The 18,967-nt window shown below is 39.8% G+C and overlaps 1 long non-coding RNA gene across 1 annotated transcript; it reads right to left on the reverse strand.

Moving 5' to 3' along the window:
- Positions 1–5,549: 5,549 nt before the first annotated feature.
- LOC116972838 lies at positions 5,550–18,370 on the reverse strand. Its single transcript, XR_004411911.1, has 3 exons — positions 18,361–18,370; positions 12,699–12,701; positions 5,550–5,676 (listed from the first exon to the last, which is right to left on the reverse strand). It is a non-coding gene; the product is annotated as an uncharacterized LOC116972838 (long non-coding RNA).
- Positions 18,371–18,967: the final 597 nt, after the last annotated feature.

Genomic DNA, 18,967 nt, shown 5'->3' on the forward strand with positions numbered 1-18,967 from the left:
TCTCGGCTGATCGAACGATGCGCTGCAGCCTCCAGATATCATGCTTGGTGGCTGAGCCGAACCAGAACATGATGGAGAAGGTGAGGACAGACTCTATGATGGTAGTGTAAAACTGGACGCTCATTGCCTGTGGCACATTGTGTTTCCTCAGCTGCCGCAGGAAGTACATTCTCTGTTGGGTCTTTTTGACTGTGGAATCGATTAAAAAGTCATAGAGACATATAGCATAAAAGCAATCCTTTGACCCAACTTATCCATTCCAAAGTTCTGTCTGTTCTTTTAAAACAATATTATTTACTTGAAGTCTGATTGTTATTGTTCAGAGGAATTTTATTGGGAGAAATTTTGTATTTATTAGCATTTGAAGGGTTATGGAAGGGATTTGATTTCACTATCTGAGCATTAACATTTACAAATGTTTTTGAAAATAAATCCTGACTTGATGAAACCAAGGATGATACTTCTCTGGATTTTGTAAGCTTTACAGTCAACCCATTGCTGTTCAGAGATTGCAAAAATTCAACTAATACAACTATTTAACAAATCAGTTCCAACATTTGCTTGATGTCACAGCCTATTTTTCAATGCTCGCTATGGAACTCTTGCTGAGATATTAAGTGTGGTTATTTCTTGATGTGAACGCCATGGAACTGGCTGCTGTTTTGATTTATTGGGAGAGTCTGAATATCACAAAACAGGAAGGTTATCATTGTCGTGCACATGTTTATAATGATGAAAGGAGGAAAGCTTAAATTAGTACCACAAGATAATGGACCAGCTCTATACCTGTAAGGAAATTTATCCTTCTCAGTACTGATCAATATGTACTTTCAAGTGTGTAGCATGAATGATCCTTGTGGAGATGGAACAAAGTATCAACTTCTAAATATGAACACCGTGAGATTTGCTAAAGTTATTGCTCTCTGGGAAGGATCAGAGTCTGAAGTTCACAACTAGTTGTTTATGGAAAGCATTGCAAAAGACAAATTGAAATTGAAGGCTAATGAACAGAAAACAAAGTCAGTGCTTATCTCTTGGCCCATTACAACGGCAGAACAAATTGAACCGATCGGTCATTAGCTTAGCATTTTGCAATCAATTGTTACTATTGTCAACTGTAAAACTCTCAACAGATGTACAGCTCTGGAAAATAACAAGTTAGAGATGATTACAATGTGGCACACAAACATTTGTGGAACTTTTGCATTTTCAAAGCCAGAGATCATAAATTGGATTATCAACCATGTTATTTTTGCTATTTTTATGCTCGTATGAGAGTTAAAGTTACTTGACACAAATCCCTATAATTTTTAATAAGAACAAGGAATAAAACCCATGACATGTTTCCATTGACCTGATTTTCTGTATTATTAAGATGATAGATATGGGAAAGGGCAATCAAAATGAGGAATTATTATCTTAATGTTTTTTTAGAAACCTCTCCATTTCGCGTTGGAGTGTGAGAAGAACAGATAATATTCTGTATAATTGTGCAAATATATTGTCTAGTGTCAGCTATGGCTCGTTAATATCTCAGTATCATAGTATGGCATCAGTATCAGTATGGGATTAATTACCACTCCAGAGTCTTGAGCTCAAGAATTTAGGCCCATACATCATTATGAAACCTAAGAATATCTTCACCTTTGAAATATTGTCTTTATGACTAAATGTTAGACCAAAGCATAATTTACTCTCTCTGGTGGATATTATGTCTAAGGCAATATTTTTAAAAATACTATTATTCGTCATAATATTAATTTGTGATTATAATTTATAATTATTAATTTAATTAAATTATAATTAAAATAGAATGTTCTCATAATTTGTCAGCAATATTACAAAAACAGGTTATCTGGTTGTTACCAATTAGATTTTTTATGGAAGTATTCAATGCCTCTTCTATTTCCCAGAGTGATGGCTCAACAACTGTACCTCATTGGGGATGGAGGGATATGGATCATATGCAGGCAGATTAGTTTTTAGTTTAGTTTAGAGATACAGAGCGGAAATAGGCCCTTCAGCCGACCGACTCCGCACCAACCAGCGATCCCGGTACCCGAGCACTATCCTACATTCTAGGAACAATTTACAATCTTTACCGAAGCCAATTAACCTACAAACCTGTACGTCTTTGAAGATGTGGGAGGAAACTGGAGCACCTGGGAAAACCCACGTGGTCACAGGGAGAATGTACAAGCTCCGTGCAGACAGCACCCATACTCAGGATCGAACCAGGGCATCTGGTACAGTAAGGCCGTAACTCTACCGCTGCACCATCATGCCGCCCTAGTAGATTCTTGGTTCTTGGTTCTTGGTTCCTGGGTCCTCCAAAATATTCCAACTGGAATTTAAACTGGAGGTGGTGAAGGGAGGGATTAAGCCAGAAAGGGTATAAAGAACACACACTATAGAATTTGACATAAAACATCCCCACACAGCAGAATCAAAGTTTCCCACTGTGTGGGAAGGCACCAAAGTCATGTGATGTGATTAGTTTACCTTGCCATTGCATTCAGCACAGGCATTGTGGGCTGAAAGATCAGTTTCTGTACTTCTGTACTTCTGTACTTCATAGCTGTACTTCTATGTTCTATGTTCATTGGTCACAAAATTATTTGGCACATCCAAAGCCTGCAAAAGTGCTTCATAAGTGACATCTTAAATTGTTTTCACCTTTTATTTTATCAGTTTCACATATGTATTGTTCCATGTATTATATAATATTACTGAAAATAAATGATTACTATTTAGACTCGGAATGCAGTATTTGTGATTGTGATGTCTTGATTCAGATGCCAAAATGTTTAATGATACCGAGAGGAGTGAAAACATGTGTAATAGATTAATGTCCAGTTGTGGAGGATGCTATTTTCTGCATATGCGACAGGGTGCATGAAACTATGAACAAATGCATATTTTATACAACATCTTTCAGAGTAGCTAACAGTTTAGACGGACAGAGATTAACTGACATCTCTGATATGAGGGGAAATAGATTATATATGTGGGTGACTCATTCCTATGGTATTTAATGCTGTCCTAATCTCCATGTTTTACCCAGTAACACTCGATTGCCTCCTGGTGGATACTATTTTTAGCAAAACTAATTTTTTCCATTTTAACTGTAATTACTCAAAGTTCTGTAAGAATATTATGCACACAAAGCTTTATTCTTTAAATGTATTAGTGCTTAAGCAAATCGTTGTCACCAGCACAATTATGAAATATAATATATTGACTACATAATCACTAAAGAGTATAAAATACTTTAGAAAACACAATATGAGAGATATGGCTTATGATCAAGAGTAAATATATAACCAACCACAACGACCTATTCCCTTCGCTCCATAGATGCTGCCTCACCCCCGCTGAGTTTCTCCAGCATTTTAGTCTCCCTTTGATTTTCCAGCATCTGCAGTTCCCTCTTAAACACGACCTCTAATGAATAGTTTCTACAATCACACAGCGTTAAACTAGATTGTCCTTTTTCAACAATTAATGCTGGCTAAAGGGATCAGGGGGTATAGAGAGAAGGCAGGTACAGGATACTGAGTTGGATGATCAGCCATGATCATATTGAATGTCGGTGCAGGCTCGAAGGTCCTAATGGCCTACTCCTGCACCTATTTTCTATGTTTCTATGAGCTTCCCGTGTAAAATATTCTACCTGTATATACCAACACAGTGCAAGAAATAAAATACTGACTAGTTAATATACCTTGACTTATGTAATTTATCTGTAGATCCATGGAAGGAAATATTTATCATCATGCTTAATGGCAATAAAAGGAAGTCTTAATATTCAACTCAGCCAATTCAAGTAACAGGTTGAGTGTATGTAAAAACATGCACTCTACCAAAGGTGATCTTGTAATGCCTGAAATAATTGCTCAATATTCATATTCTTATAATGTCTATGCTTCAGAGCATTTTAAACTGTAAAATGCTTTGAATGGCCTGAGGTCAGAACACCCCTTCAGTCAACATAACAACCTAAAGCTACTATATCAATAGTTGTTGTTAAAAGCCACTATATATATTCAAGTCTTATTTTATTTCAACTGGATCTCTGAATGAAAAGTATTTTGGCCACTGAAGAGACAATGTAACTACATGTGCCGTCCGAGAGATGATTAATACCCTCAACAATGACCCGTTACATAATCAGCATGAGTGGGTTTAATTAAATTAGATGCACTGAGCTATGAGCATTTAAACACATGGTTGGACAATGAAAACCATGGACTCAAGAGTTGGATCATGACTCGCTCTCCGAAAAGCCCAAGCTCATTGAAAAAGGGTTTCATGATGATCCACCAGCAGTTCGGCCGGAACTGCTGATGCCCGTGGAATGGTGTTGATGAGGGGGTGAGGGTGATGGGTGGGGTGAGGCCTGCATTTATTGGTGCTGGAGATTCTCAGTGGTTAGGCCCTCACCTACTATAATCTGCTGCATTCCCAGTAGGACAAGTATCCTTGGTGCCTCTGATGGTATGGATCTATGCTGCTGCCACTCGACAATTGAATTTCTTCATAGTCAGGAGTCGCGATCGTGGCTGAATCAGATTTATCAGATTAGAAAGTTTAACATATTTATGTTTGCAGTTAATGACTTGCTCTTAAACAAATGATGTGCAATTCATCAGCATTAACGGCATTGTGGCAATAAACCGTTCCATATGTCACATCGTAGCTCTAACTGAGAAAATAAACCATGATTTATTTCATAGCGAATAATCACCGTCAACAATATTATCAATTTATATGGCTATGTAATGATTTATTTTTCCCCTCCTCCCATATATTTTATCATTTGCTAAGCTCTAAGAGTCCCTTAATCATGGAGGTATTCAGAACCACAGCAACTGCCATATGCAGATTTGGAAAGCAGACAATACATTATGATGAGAGAATTGAAACAGCCAGGTGGACAGAATGCAAGGAACACCTAAAGAAGGAAATTTACATATTAAGGATATTATGTTGGAATGAACAGAGTGACAGCAAGATGGTAAAGAATTTCTCATATTTTTGAAGGATGAGTCTGATTTTCTTTTCATTATTTTGATGTGCTTCCCCACAATGTAGGCGCCATGATTTTGAGAGCATCTCTTATCACATACACCTGCAGCCGAGAACAATTCAGGTTGCCATATCCTCTCATGGACAAATCATTGCACTGAAAGATCAACAGGTTTCGGGCAGAATAAAATGCATCTTTCACCGTGATCTTCTTATTTATCCGTGTCTTATTGTATTAACAGGATTGTTAAGCTGCAGCAAGTAAGAATTTCATTGCACCAGTGCCAATACATATGACAATTGAACACACCTGACTCATGGCGTGATCTTTGCCTCCCTATGTGTCCCAGGGAACAACCAGTAGGTCAGAGAATCCTCTGTTAGGCAGGTGCTCAGAACAAATCCCAACAAGAACTCTTGCAACCTTTTCGAGACCTTCTTTGTAAATCTACAGTCCTCAAAGAGGTGGGTGATTGTAATGTAAGGGTTAAACAGACTATGTCAGCTAAAATGGAGTTGTCAGCTAAATTAATAGCACCACGTTTCAAACCCTGCTTAGGAAAACAAGTAGATATTTTCGAAGAATGCTGAGGCTAACTTGAAGGGACCAGTAAATCATGAGGTGACCTGCGAGGTCACTAAGATAAGCTTTGCCTACCTGGAGACACCCGAGACTAGCTCGACATCTGATGGGACACATAACTCACGCCATTGTGGTACCAAAGGGGATAGCTAGTTTGACACATAGTCACCTGTTGTTCTGAAAGATAAAACATTATATATAGTGCTTGCTATATTCTCTACCATTAGAGCAGAGTTTCACCTTTGGGGAGAGAAAAGAGCTTCACCTTTGGGGAGAGATTGAAGAGAGCTTCACCAGGAGGGTGAGAGAGAGCTTGGACTGTCGTGTGTGTGGGTGACAGCCAGTCAGGAGAATCAAATACTCAGAAATAATAATAATATTATTATTATATTATATATAGAACATATAATGTATTACAGTTTGTATTATTACTTTATTAACAGTTGATAGATTTTCTGTATTTTACTTATATTTTGCTTTAATAGTTATTTGTGCTCTTCAGCATGTGCTTCCTCAATTCATTGATCTGAATCCTTGAATTCTGCGTATGTTTAATTACAGTGGTTGTCCCACCATCTCCACAGCCTTCTCAAGAGCTGTGTGTGTTGGGAGAGTGACCATACAGGAAGGGCCTGATGGGGAGCACTCCTCTCACTGCCAGCCAGGTGCTTGTTGGTGAGTTCTGGTGATGAGGCATCTAGCATATGGTTTCAGACTGTCATATGGTTTTTAATAGTCTGCCTGGGAAACATCCCATAGGATCCATCAGATACTTTGTACAGAGATCTCTGGAGTCTCTGCATCTTACCCTTCATCAAATTCCATTCTCCCATCACACCTTTACCTAATAACCTACACTTCATACTACACTTCAGTTTTTAAATATTAATTTTCTGATTTGATATCTTGGACAGATAAAATAAAACAAATTTAAAGCTGTTTATTGGCACATATATTTTTTGGCACACCGTCAACAATCCCTTCTTTTTCTTAATTCATACATTGTCCCCAATGACTTCACTGAGCCAGATTAACATAAAATAGCCAATTAAGTTAGCAATTAGCGTCTTTTCTCTTTCACTTGTGATGAGCGCTTACCATATTATTGAGAACAGTTCATTAGCTCCTGCAGTAACACAGTAAAAAATCTCTAAACAAGGTTGAATAACTCCTAACAGAGTAAGATGCTTTCTTTTTGTATAATCATAAAAGTGCATCCAGAGATTAGATATGGTATCTATACGTACATAAGAATTCCTGTCCAGAATTCAACATGTGTACAATAAACCAGGGGTTGAAAACGATTCTTACTGCACATAAAACAGGACCAATAAGGCTAAATTCTGAGGACAACATCCTGTCTCACAAGCATACCTGTCGTCTGCCAGATCCTTAAATGATGCAGGACATTTTCCAGGCATTCGAGTCAGCCACACATGTAGACATGATGCCAGGATATGTCAATGAGGGGACAATGTCCTGGCTTTTAACTCAAAGGAGTTGCCTGCTCTGAGTGCAGAAGATTTTGAGCTATTACATTCAGATTTTGCTGACATGTTCGTGGCCTAAAGGAAAAGTTAAATTCCATTTAAAAATGGATGTGCATTCACAAGAAGCAAGCGACAGTAGTCTTGCTGCTGTTTTACCTTTGCGTCCACACACCACTCATTCTGTGTTTTTATATTTTCTCAAGGACTGGCAAGTGAAGCAAAAAGAGGACAGGTTCTGGCTTCCCTTCTCTGGTGATCCCCAAGCCTTCATCATGTGCTGTAAAATTGAGTGAGTGTGAAAATGAAATTAAATTCATCAGATGCCTTTTACAGCATTCCATTGTGTCTAATAGAAATAGATTTTGAAATGTAATCACTGATGAAATGTAGGAAGTGGAACAGCCAAATTATCACTGACAGCAGTGAGCTAATGAGTAGATAGATGGCTGTGGTAATGGTGGATGAGCTATTGATATAATGAAGAAGCCAAGGTAACTCTCATCTTCTACTCCAAGCAGAGCCAAGGGATCTTTCACCTTCAACTGAAAGGTATTTAACACCTCAGCTGAAAAGCATAACTTTAGTCCAGAGCAGCAGTCTTGGCTTGGATTCTAATCTCTGGAGTGAAACCATTCCCCAAACCTACAACTCCATCAAGTCTAACAACAAAGAGGAAAGCTTAATCAATTATCTCACCAAATCTCTTTTTTTTACCCAGATGTCTCAGAGAACTCTTTTAGTACCTTTCCATGGTCTGCTTTTCTCCCATATGCTTATTTTGTTGTCCATAAGGGTGTTTACTTCAACTTCTGCATTTTTATTGTTAACTAACAATCTAATTGGAATTAGATTTGGAATTAGATTAGAAATTAGTTGATTCATTCAAATAGATAGGAATAATTTAATGTATTTTTCATGTCTCGATATATTGCAGTTGTTCGTTACTTGGATGTAACGTAGTGTTGAGGTGTTTAATAGGAAATTTTAAAAATAGATACTGAAAATGACATGACAAACTTGGTACCTTTAATTAGTCATGACTGGAGCTTAGTATACGCAATAAACACAGAACCGAGACAATGAGAAAAGGAAAACAAATCTCAGGGACCCGATCATCTGTTATACTCCTTCTTCAGCATTGCCTTTCAACAAAGGCTTTGAGTGCTTGGTAATATGATAATGAATGGTTTACTGGAGATTGTAAGGTTTTGCTGGAGAATGGCCCACTACCAGGCATGGTAAATCTAAATGTAACTTACTCTGACAATCAGAAAATATAAATAACCCCGCAAAAGATTCATGTTAGCCCTTCAGGGGGGGGGGGGGAGGGGGGGGGGGGGGGGGGGGGACAGACAAACTTACCTGATCTCCATGGGACTCCTGAACCAGAATATACATGTCATCCTTCATTTTTGCCCATTGGATTTGATGAATTCAGAGCAGATAGTAGGGTGAGGATGAAAGGTCAATGGCTATCATTGACATAAGGAAACTCATGGAGCTAAAGAACAGGGGAAACAGGATTCTCGTCGGAAGAGATAGAGTTCGGGGATAGGGCCTATTTACCCCTGGAACAGGGATTGTTCAACATACCCTACAAAGAGGCAGGCTTGGGTGGGAACAGTCTGAAGAAGGGCCGCGACCCGAAACCCATTCCTTCTCTCCAGAGATGCTGCCTGTCCCACTGAATTACTCCAGCTTGTTGTGTCTATCTAGGGGAAACAGGGCCTTCAGCTCAACTCAGCCATGCTGACCAACTTGCCCAAACAATTTCATCCCACTTGCTTGAGCCTGGCTCATATCCAATCCATGTACCTGTCCAAGTATCTTTTAAATCCCATGATTGTACCTGCCTCGACCACTTCCTCTGACAGCGACAGCTCTTTCAATATTTGCATTTCTATTCTTCCTCTGTGTGAAAAAATGCCTCTTCGGTCCCTTTTAAATCTTTCCCCACTCCCCTATTCTAGGGAAAAGACTGTGACTATTCACTTTATCTATGCAACTTTTTAAACCTTCATAAAGTTATCCCACAGCCCCCTGCATACTCATTCTCAATCAGTTTTGTGAGACAAAAATGTTAATTAGATTGGAAGAACATGAAGCCAGTGATTTCAGACGGAAAGTATAAGCTGAAATGATTGTATTTATATATACATTATCTGATTTGCCTGAACAGCATACAAAACAAAGCTTGTCACTGTACCTCAGTACACGTGACAATAATAAACAAACTTAAACCTCATGTAGGGTGCATGGCATATCCACTAACATGAAATATTATCCCATAATTATACAACATGAAGATAACAAAATGTTACTCTTGCTCTGATCAGCAAAATGTAAATGCTACCTGTTTTCAGTTCAGCAATCCATGGCAGAATGTCTTCCTTTGTAGCATTCTATCAGTTCAACATTCCTGCACTCTTTGTTATGCTAGACAGTAATAAAGAAGATGAATGCCGGCAATTCAGACTGAAGATTCAGTCAATTTGTTTTATGCGCTGGTGTTGTGCACATTGGTTAACTATATCGGTGATCTCTCAGGAAGGAGGTGAAGCCCAAAAGGTCTGAGTTTGCAGGTGACATTGGTGGCACACTTCCTTCTGTTTGTATAATACATGTTGGCCTCAGGTGGGTCTGCATCAGATGGAACAAGACCACAACCCACCTAAGGGAAATCAACGTTTCTTCAAAGATAATTCCTTCCCTCGGATTCACATTACTGGCCAATGATCGTGAATCTCAGAAAGGAGCTCATGGACAACCTGTTCTCAGAAGGTTCAATTTATCAGGTTTTTGATACATTAAAAACACATTCGCCGTTAATTGATGGCTACTCCTGTCTCTGTAGTGAGGAATGGCCATATTAAACAGTTATTATTTGCTGAAGGCGACAAATTATACCATTTAAAAAAGGGATTGACTTGATTGACATACATGCAAGCCACAATGTCAGATACTAAATATGTTTCTTCATGTTGTTGTACCATTGAAAATGAGGTCATAAATGTGATTTTTTTTAATGCTTGCTTTCTTTGATTCATTGATTTTATGATACATCACATTTGAAAAATATGAAGGTGATATTAAAGGTCTCATGTCTTGGAATTAATTTACTTGGTTACTGATGAATGAATGTAATGATTTAATGCAGTAGTTAAAGCTGGAGCTGCAGAGAATTAGATAACAGCTGGGAATTTAAAGGTATCTAATGGTTTGTTAAGATGAACAACAATCCCATTAAGATTCCTTTGTTTGCCATCCAAATTCTTTCAATGGTAGCATCTAACTTTTTAAAATAAAAATGTATTTTAGTGACATAAATAATGGCCACATTAAAAATAAATTAATTGGTTAGGGTAGGTATGATCGTGCTATTTACTTGTAGTTCACCAAGTCATGGAACCGCAGGGGCAAAAGTAAGTCTAAAAGTAAGATACTAGTATGTATATGTAAAACCCACACCTCCATACAGTTAGAATTTTGGAACTTTTATGATTTTGACATCTTTCATTATTTTTGCTTTTTGATCAATATCATGAACTATCAAATTGGGTAATTTGCGGGGGGGGGGGGGTGGGGGGGCTCATTTAGACTTGAGAGCGACTGCTAATAAATGCTCACACGTTATACTGAAATGTTTATTTTTTTAAAGTTTTGCAGAGACAGGAGTAAACAGTAACAAACTAATGGCCAACAGTCCATCGTTCCAGCATCAGCTACAGTCTGCTCACTCCCCAGACTCCCTCTGAGCTGCTTGATTCCCCATCTCCCTTACACCTTACCTGCAGCATTCTAACAATGCTCATACACAAATATAATTGCCTCTTGATACCATCCATTTTGCCAGCTCGGCAGTCATTTTCTGTAAATGTTAAATCTCCCCAGTGTCTGCTTGCATTTTCTAAATAGAAGGTCCCTGTGAAGTAAAAATAGGTCAGCTGTGAGCAAGACAGCGAACACAATTAATCTTCAGCCTAACCAGGCATGTGCAGGGTTTGATTTCAACAGGAAAGCCTTGCTGTTACTAGGTTGTGGTTTTGTTTTATTAAATGCCACGTGGCAGCAATGTATGGGTGGTCTTATATTTATGAGACAAATAAAACCTGTAGAACCTACTGCAAAAGTCAGCGGGATAAAAGTAGTCCCTTGCCAGACACAAAAAGCTGGAGTAACTCAGCGGGACTGGCAGCATCTCTGGAGAGAAGGAATGGGTGACATATAGGGTCGAGCCCCTTCTTCAGACTGAAGAAGGGTCACGACCTGAAACGTCACCTGTTCCTTCTCTGCAGAGATGCTGCCTGTCCCGCTGAGTTACTCCATCTTTTTGTGTCTATCTTTGGATTAAACCAGCATCTGCAGTTCCATCCTACACAAAATAAATCCCTTGCTACCTTCCGTGCATTAATTAGGCTGGCTTATCTTGCTGCAAAGAGTAGATGGAAGTGTTTACCTTGCCCTAAACTTCCACTACACATGCACAGATATTTTATTGCTGAGAATTTAGCTTGTTTCTTTAGGATTGTTGAAAAAAGACCCAGATATTAGATTTCAGTTTGCACCTGTCATTAGCTGCAAAGAGTGCAGCGAAGATTTACAAGAATACTGCCATAAATCGAGGGCCTGAGCTATACGGAGAGGTTGAGCAGATTAGGACTTTATTCCTTGGAGCGCAGGATGATGAGAGGTAATCTTATGGACGTGTATAAAATCATGAGGGATTCAGATAGGGTGATTGTACAGCGTGTTTTACCCAGGGGAGGGGAATCAATGATCAGAGGGAATAGGTTTAAGATGAGAGGAGAAAGATTTCATAGGAACCTGAGGGGCAATATTTTCACAATGTCAGATGGGTATATGGAATGAGTTGCCTGGGGCAGTAGCTGAGGCAGGTACTATAACAGCATTTAAAGGCCACATGGACAGGTATATTGAAAGGGAAAATTGGGAGGGATATGGGCCAAACATGGGCATATGGGACCAGCTTAGATGTGGCATATTGGTTGGCATGGATGAGTTGGGCAGAAGGGCTTATTTCCATGCTGTATGATTCCATTATTCTATGACCTGAGTAACTTGCATCGCTACTTGAACTGAATGATATACAGGCTGCTCAGATCATACCATTGCATTTTATTGGTGACGATGAGAATATTTTGTATGGTTATGGAAGAAAACTTGCTGAAATCTGTTCTCCAGAGATGCTGCCTGACCTGCTGAGTTACTCCAGCACTCTGTAGACTCACCAATCGTTTCTCTGAACACCTCCACTCAGTCCACCTGAACTTGCCGGATCTCCCAGTTGCTCAACACTTTCCATTCCATTCCCCTGCCATTCCCACACTGATCTTTCTGTCCTGGGCCTTCTCCATTGTCAGAGTGCGGCCCAGCGCAAATTGGAGGAACAACATCTCATATTTCGCTTGGGCAGCTTACAGTATGAATATTGACTTATCTAACTTCAAGTAACCCTTCTTTTCCCTCTCTATCCATCGCCTCCCCCAGTTCTCCAACCAGTCTGACTGCCCCCGATTACATTTTATCTCTGTTTGCTTTGTTGTTACCTTCACCTGGCTAACAATGATCTATTCTACATGCTCCTTGAACTCCATCCCCATTGTCTTGTTTTCACACCTTAAACTTCCTTATCTCTGCATCTCTCTCTCCCCTGACTATCAGTTTGAAGAAGGGTCTCGACCCGAAATGTCACCATTCCTGCTGAGTTACTCCAGCGTCTATCTTTGGTTTAAACCAGCATCTGCAGTTCCTTCCTACACAAGATCATGTCTGATCTGCCCCAGGTCTCATCTCTTCTTCTGTGGCCCTTTGTTCCCTGATCTTTCCAAAGTGCACTGACTTCCCATTTAAATAACCTCAATAATCTAACGTCCACAATACTACAGGGTAGGGAAATGTACACTCGTAAAACTATTCCTGATCAGAATTGTCGGAATATGGTCCAGTTTCAATGAAATCTACTGTAGTTGAAAGCAGATCTTCCTTCAACTCTATCAGACATTGTGTATAAAAGCAAGGGAAATGAATTAGTCATAATGCAGTTCAGTGGAAAGGTGATTAACAAATAGAGTGCAAAGGCTCAGTATATGATTTCCATTTCAAAGGAATATTACAGTCAGCTGCAGTCCAACAATGGAACTTGGTACAATTCTTCTTTTTTGAAAAAAAGAAACAGAGTTCTAAAGTAACTCAGCAGGTCAGATAGTATCTCTGGAGAACAGGGATAGATGATGTTTTGGGTCAGGACCTTCTTCAGACTGATTGCGAAGTGGTGGTGAGGAAGCTGGAAGAGAGGAGGGCGGAACAAAGCCTGGTAGGTGATAGGTGGATACAGATGAGGCGGGGGGGGGGGGGGGGGGGTGGCGGTGGGGGGGGGGGGGGGGGGGTTGAAAGGCATATATATGGTGGCCAAGGCCAGAGAAGAAAAGACAGAAGATGTAAGACAAAAGGAGTGAAGTTGGGAATTGTGAATCTAGACTAAGGAATGTAGGTGGAAAGAAAAGGTCAAGGAAGAAATGGGTATGAGTCCAGGTGGGACACATTGGAGAGAAGGGGGAAGGGAGAGGTAGGAGGGTTTATGTCGCCTACAATTGGGGAATTCAATGTTCACGATTCCCAATTCTTCAATCTTTTTGTTTCACACCGTCTGTCCTTTTCACCTCTGGCCTTTGTCCAACAAATCTGCCTTTCAAAATTACCCCCTGCCTGTGCCTACCTATTACCTGCCAGGCTTCACCCTGCCCCTCCTCTCATCCAGCTTTCTTTCCACCCCTACAATGTCTGAAGAAGGGTCCCAACCCAAAACGTCACCTATCCATGTTTTCCAGAGATGCTGCCCGACCCATTGAGTTACTCCTGAATTGTGTGCCCTTTTTTCTAAACCAGCATCTCAAATTCCTTCTTTTTGAGGTATTTTTGATATCATGCAATGTAAGTTGTATATTGCTCCAGAGATACTTTGACTATTTATTTTAGATAGTACTTTTGTCAATGGTATTGGCCATTAGTCAATGTGATCAATCCTTGAGTGGTGATATACTGTACTTGTGTTGGCAACATTGGCCAGCTGTCAGTAGTTTGGGGCTCAGTAACCAGCATTGGAATAACAATTGATATTGGGTAAAAGTTTCAATTCATCCATTATGTTGCAAATGTAGGCACGTCATTGTGATATCTTAAGCTCAGACACAGAATAATAAGTTAACTCACTGCTGACCGGAACTTCACTGCACAGCTGCACTGTGGTTTATGCAATAATTTACAATCCTCCAACATGGCGCTATTACAACTTCTCCTTCCTTAATGAAAAAGTTATTACCTTGTTGACATTTTTGAATATAATACAAACGGTATGAATTTATTACAATCTTGTCTGATAGTTTACTTTTATATAACAATAAAATAAGGGCATCAGGCATGTATGTTGCATATACACTGATATGTGCATTTCACAAAATCAACTTCACAAATTTAACCTAACCACTGGGTTTCTCCTTCTTTCTGGATATCTTCCCTGACCAAAAGTTATACAACCTTCTCCATGCCTCTGTAGAATTCCTTATCTACGCAACCAATTAAAGCTGGGGAATCCACGATCCCATCCGCCAATTTGTGAAATCTTGAGCTCAGACACAGAATAACAAGTTAACTCACTGCTGACCGGAACTTCACTTATTCAATCATTTACAATCCTCCAACCAAAGGTGGAGCTATTACAGTCGAAAGAAGAAATAAATGTTTACATTCCTATTCTGCTCCTTCCCCTCATCTCAGCCAACATCTTGATGCACCTATTGTCAAGTCTTCCCAGTATCTGCCTTGACCTTGCCTGCAGTGAACACTTCCTCCGTGTAGTCTACTAATTAATTATTCTAACCGCATGGGCCTTGATATTTACACATCCTGCCAATGCTTCAGGCGATTGCAGTGGTGTCATGAGCAAGTGCCAAGGACTGCTAAATGTGAAGGAATCAAAGCTGCTGTTTGAGAATTAAGCTCCTGCAATCATCAATGCTGTGGCCCTAACAGCTACAGGAGGTATAGCAGGGCAGCCTAGAGGAGGCTGCATTTCCACAAGAGTGGCAGCGATAATGTTTTGAATCTTGAGGAACCTTGCGTTATACAACAAGAGTTATGGCTCTCCATTCTGCTACCTCCTTTCAGGCTTAAGATGCAGCAGTGGATTGTCCACCCTAATCTAACTGCAGCGAACAAAGGATGCAATGGTGTCTTTCGGGTGAGTCAGGAGGAGTCAGAGTATGAGGTTCTCCTGTATCTGCACAAGCACCAGCAATGTCAATATTGAAGAGGCCATAACATTCAACTTCTGGAGATATGGTAAGCGTAGATCTAAGGTTGTACATTTGTCGGCTTGATTAAGTCTTGGAACCCCTGTGGAGTTGCTGCCTTACAGTGTCACACACCAGGATTGTAAGTTATTTGACTTCTGTGAATTGTTCTTAGTGTATAGGATAGAACTAGTGTACAGGTGATCTTTGGTCGGTGCAGGCACGGTGGACCTAAGGGCCTGTTTCCATGCTGTATCTCAAAACAAAAAAAAGGAACCAGTTTGAAAAAAAAACAATTATAAATAGAGCACTTTGAGCATATTGTGGTTATGAATGCAAATTCTTGTCTTTTCTCACCATATTGATCATATAAATTATGGAAACAGATTTTCAGCCCACCAACTGACTATCAACCATTCACTTCTATCACTAATCCTATAGTAATCCCTTTTCTTGATTTTCCCAGATTCCCATCAACCCCCACCAGATTCTATCGCTCACTAGAAACTAGGAACAATTTACAGCAGCCATTTAACTTACCAACCAAGTCTTTGGGATGTGGGAGGAAACCTGAGCACCCAAAGGAAACCAATGCGGTCACAGGGAGAACATACAAACTCCACACAGGCAGAACACAAAGAAATAGTAACTCTACCAGTTGCACCACTGTTCCACCCAAATGGACACAGTGACTCTATGGCTGACTCTCTGTTTCAATAAGCAGAGTGATCCTGGCTCACTCTACAATTAATGGCATTTTCTATTTTTCCCAAATTGTATTGTTTTATGACACCTAAAATAAGAAAAGTTTATTGCCTCAACAACACAATGCTTTATTTTGATTGTCATATTTTAGTCTGAAACTATTTATTTCACATTCTGCAATGTTCATTGGTAATACTGCAATGTGTTGATTGATTCTTTGGCAAGCAATCAATGAAGTAGCCACATATCTCAGGAAAAAGCATCAAAATAGATCCCTTCAACCGTACCGTGCCAATTATTCACATATGTAGGTGTCAGCAGAAATAATGGAGAAGAAAGCTAGTTATTAATCATACTGCCCATCCCCTGATTTATATTTTTGAAATGGATCACAATTTCCTTTTAATTAATGAGAATCTTTTAAAATTCAAAAGCATCACATTTCTGTTTTATTTTAATTGTTTAAATATTGCTTTGTGTTGCCATTCGCCCAGAATATATTGATTTAATGTCTTTTTTTTACATTTGATTGTATATTTAAATGCTAAAAATGAATTATGAATGAGTGCATTGTTCTACACACTGAATGAATAAAGTATGTTCCAGTGACGAAGAAGGGTAAGGACGGTAAAATAAGGGAACCTTGAACGACCAAAGAAATTGTAAATTTAGTAAAATAAAAAGAAGCAAATATAAGGTTTAGAAAGAAAATAAGGGCCGTTGAAGAAAGCAGGAAAGAACTCAAACGTGCAACTAAAAGGGTGAAAAGGGGCCATGAAAAGTCATTGGTGAGTCAGATGAATGAAAATCCAAAGATCTTTTTACATACATTAAGAATAAGAGGGTAACCAGGAAGAACCAGGTTGGACCACTCAAGAATAAATGAAGAAATTTATGCTTGGAGTCAGCAGATGTGGATGAGGTACTAAACAAGTACTTTGGTGTGTTTTCACCAACGAGGAGGGTACAGAGGACAGTGAGATCAGTGTGGGGGAAGACTAATGTGCAAGGGCAGTTTGAAATCAGAAAGGAGTTGGAGAATTTTGGAGAGCATTAAGGTGGATAAATCCCCAGGGCCTGATAGGGTCCATCCCAAGTTATTGAGAGTGGCTAGAGAGGAGATTGCAAGGGCCCAGACAAAGATCTTTGTATCTTCTCTCGCCACAGCTGAGGTTCAGAAGGACTGGAGAGTAGCCAATGTTAGTTCCTTTGTTTAAGAAAGGAAGTAGAGATAATCCAGGAAATTATAAACTTTATGTCAGTCAGTCATTGGGAAGATATTGGTGAGGATTCTTCCAAGAAAGAATTGACTTGCATTTAGAGGAGTATGTATTCATTAGGGACAGTCAACATGGCTTTGTTCATTATGGCGATTTATGTCTCATGAAGTTGGAATGCAAGTTCATCACTCCCTGAAAATGTCAACACAAATGGATGGTGTTGATGAAACAATTGAGCATGCTCGCCTTCATCGGTTGGAGCACTGGGTATAAACGTTAGGAAGTTTTGGTGCAACTCTATAAAAATTTGGTTAGGCCACATTTGGAGGATTGTGTGCAGTTTTGATTAGCACTACTTATTTTTGAAGGATGTGGAGACTTTGGTGAGTGTGCAAAAGAGAATGTTGCCTGGAGCAGAGAATATTAACTGCAAGGAGAGATTATTTTCTCTGGTGCATCAGAGATCGAGGGATGATCTGAAGGGAGTGTATAAAATTGTGACAGGCATAAAAGTATAGATAGTCAGAGATAGGCAGTTTCCAAGGCCAGAAAAGTCAAATATTTGAAGGCCTAGATTTCTGATAAGAGGGGGGAAAGTTTAAAGGAGATTTGTGAGACTTCTTTTACACAAAGAGTGGTGGGAGCTTGGAATGCACTGGCAGGGGAGATAGTGGAAGCAGATATGATGGCACAGTTAAGAGGCATTCAGACAGATAATAGACCAGTCATGAAATGAAGGGATATGGGCCATGTACAGGCAGATTGGATTAGTTTAAATTGGCATCATGGTGATCGAAACATAGAAAGATAGAAAATAGGTGCAGGAGGAGGCCATTCGGCCCTTCGAGCCAGCACCGCCATTCATTGTGATCATAGCTAATCGTCCCAAATCAATAACCCATGCCTGCCTTCCCCTCTTATCCCTTGAATCCACTAGCCCCTAGAGCTCTATCTAATTATCTCTTAAATCCATCCAGTGATTTGGCCATCCAGTGATCACAGACATCATCAGCTGAAGAGCCTACACCTATGCTCTACTGTTCTAGGTTCTATGCTCCCTTAACTATCTATCAGTTTCTGACTTCAAACTATTCTCCCACAGAATCTGCCTCAATTGCCTCCCTGTGCTGGTTTCATCCATCACACACTCATGTGTGGCTCAGTCCTTCCTGCACAACTCCAATGCTCAGACCTCCTGGCTGAAAGAACAACATTATAAACAGTACATAGAAACATGGAAAAATAGGAGCAGGACTAGGTCATTTGGCCCTTCGAGTCAGCACCGCCATTCAATATGATCATGGCTGATCATCTAAAATCAGTACTCCATTCCTGCTTTTTCCCCATATCCCTAGATTCCTTTAGCCCTAAAAGCTAAATTTACCTCTCTTGTACCACAGGTGACGTGCAATGCCCTTTACAGTGTCCTGCATTGGTTCATAACTGCATGATGGCCCTCACCCACTCTACCACCCTCCATGTTCACTATTTTTATCATTCGCAGTTGATGGATCAGCTGCAGCCTCCCTATCATTGAAGGAGTGCTTATCACTGCAGAAACCACTGCCTCTCCTAATTGACTGAAATTTTGGAGTCATAATCGGAGCTCTCCTTGCAACCCTCAGTGACAGA

The sequence above is a fragment of the Amblyraja radiata genome, chromosome 5, assembly GCF_010909765.2.
Source record: "Amblyraja radiata isolate CabotCenter1 chromosome 5, sAmbRad1.1.pri, whole genome shotgun sequence".
NCBI lineage: Eukaryota > Metazoa > Chordata > Chondrichthyes > Rajiformes > Rajidae > Amblyraja > Amblyraja radiata.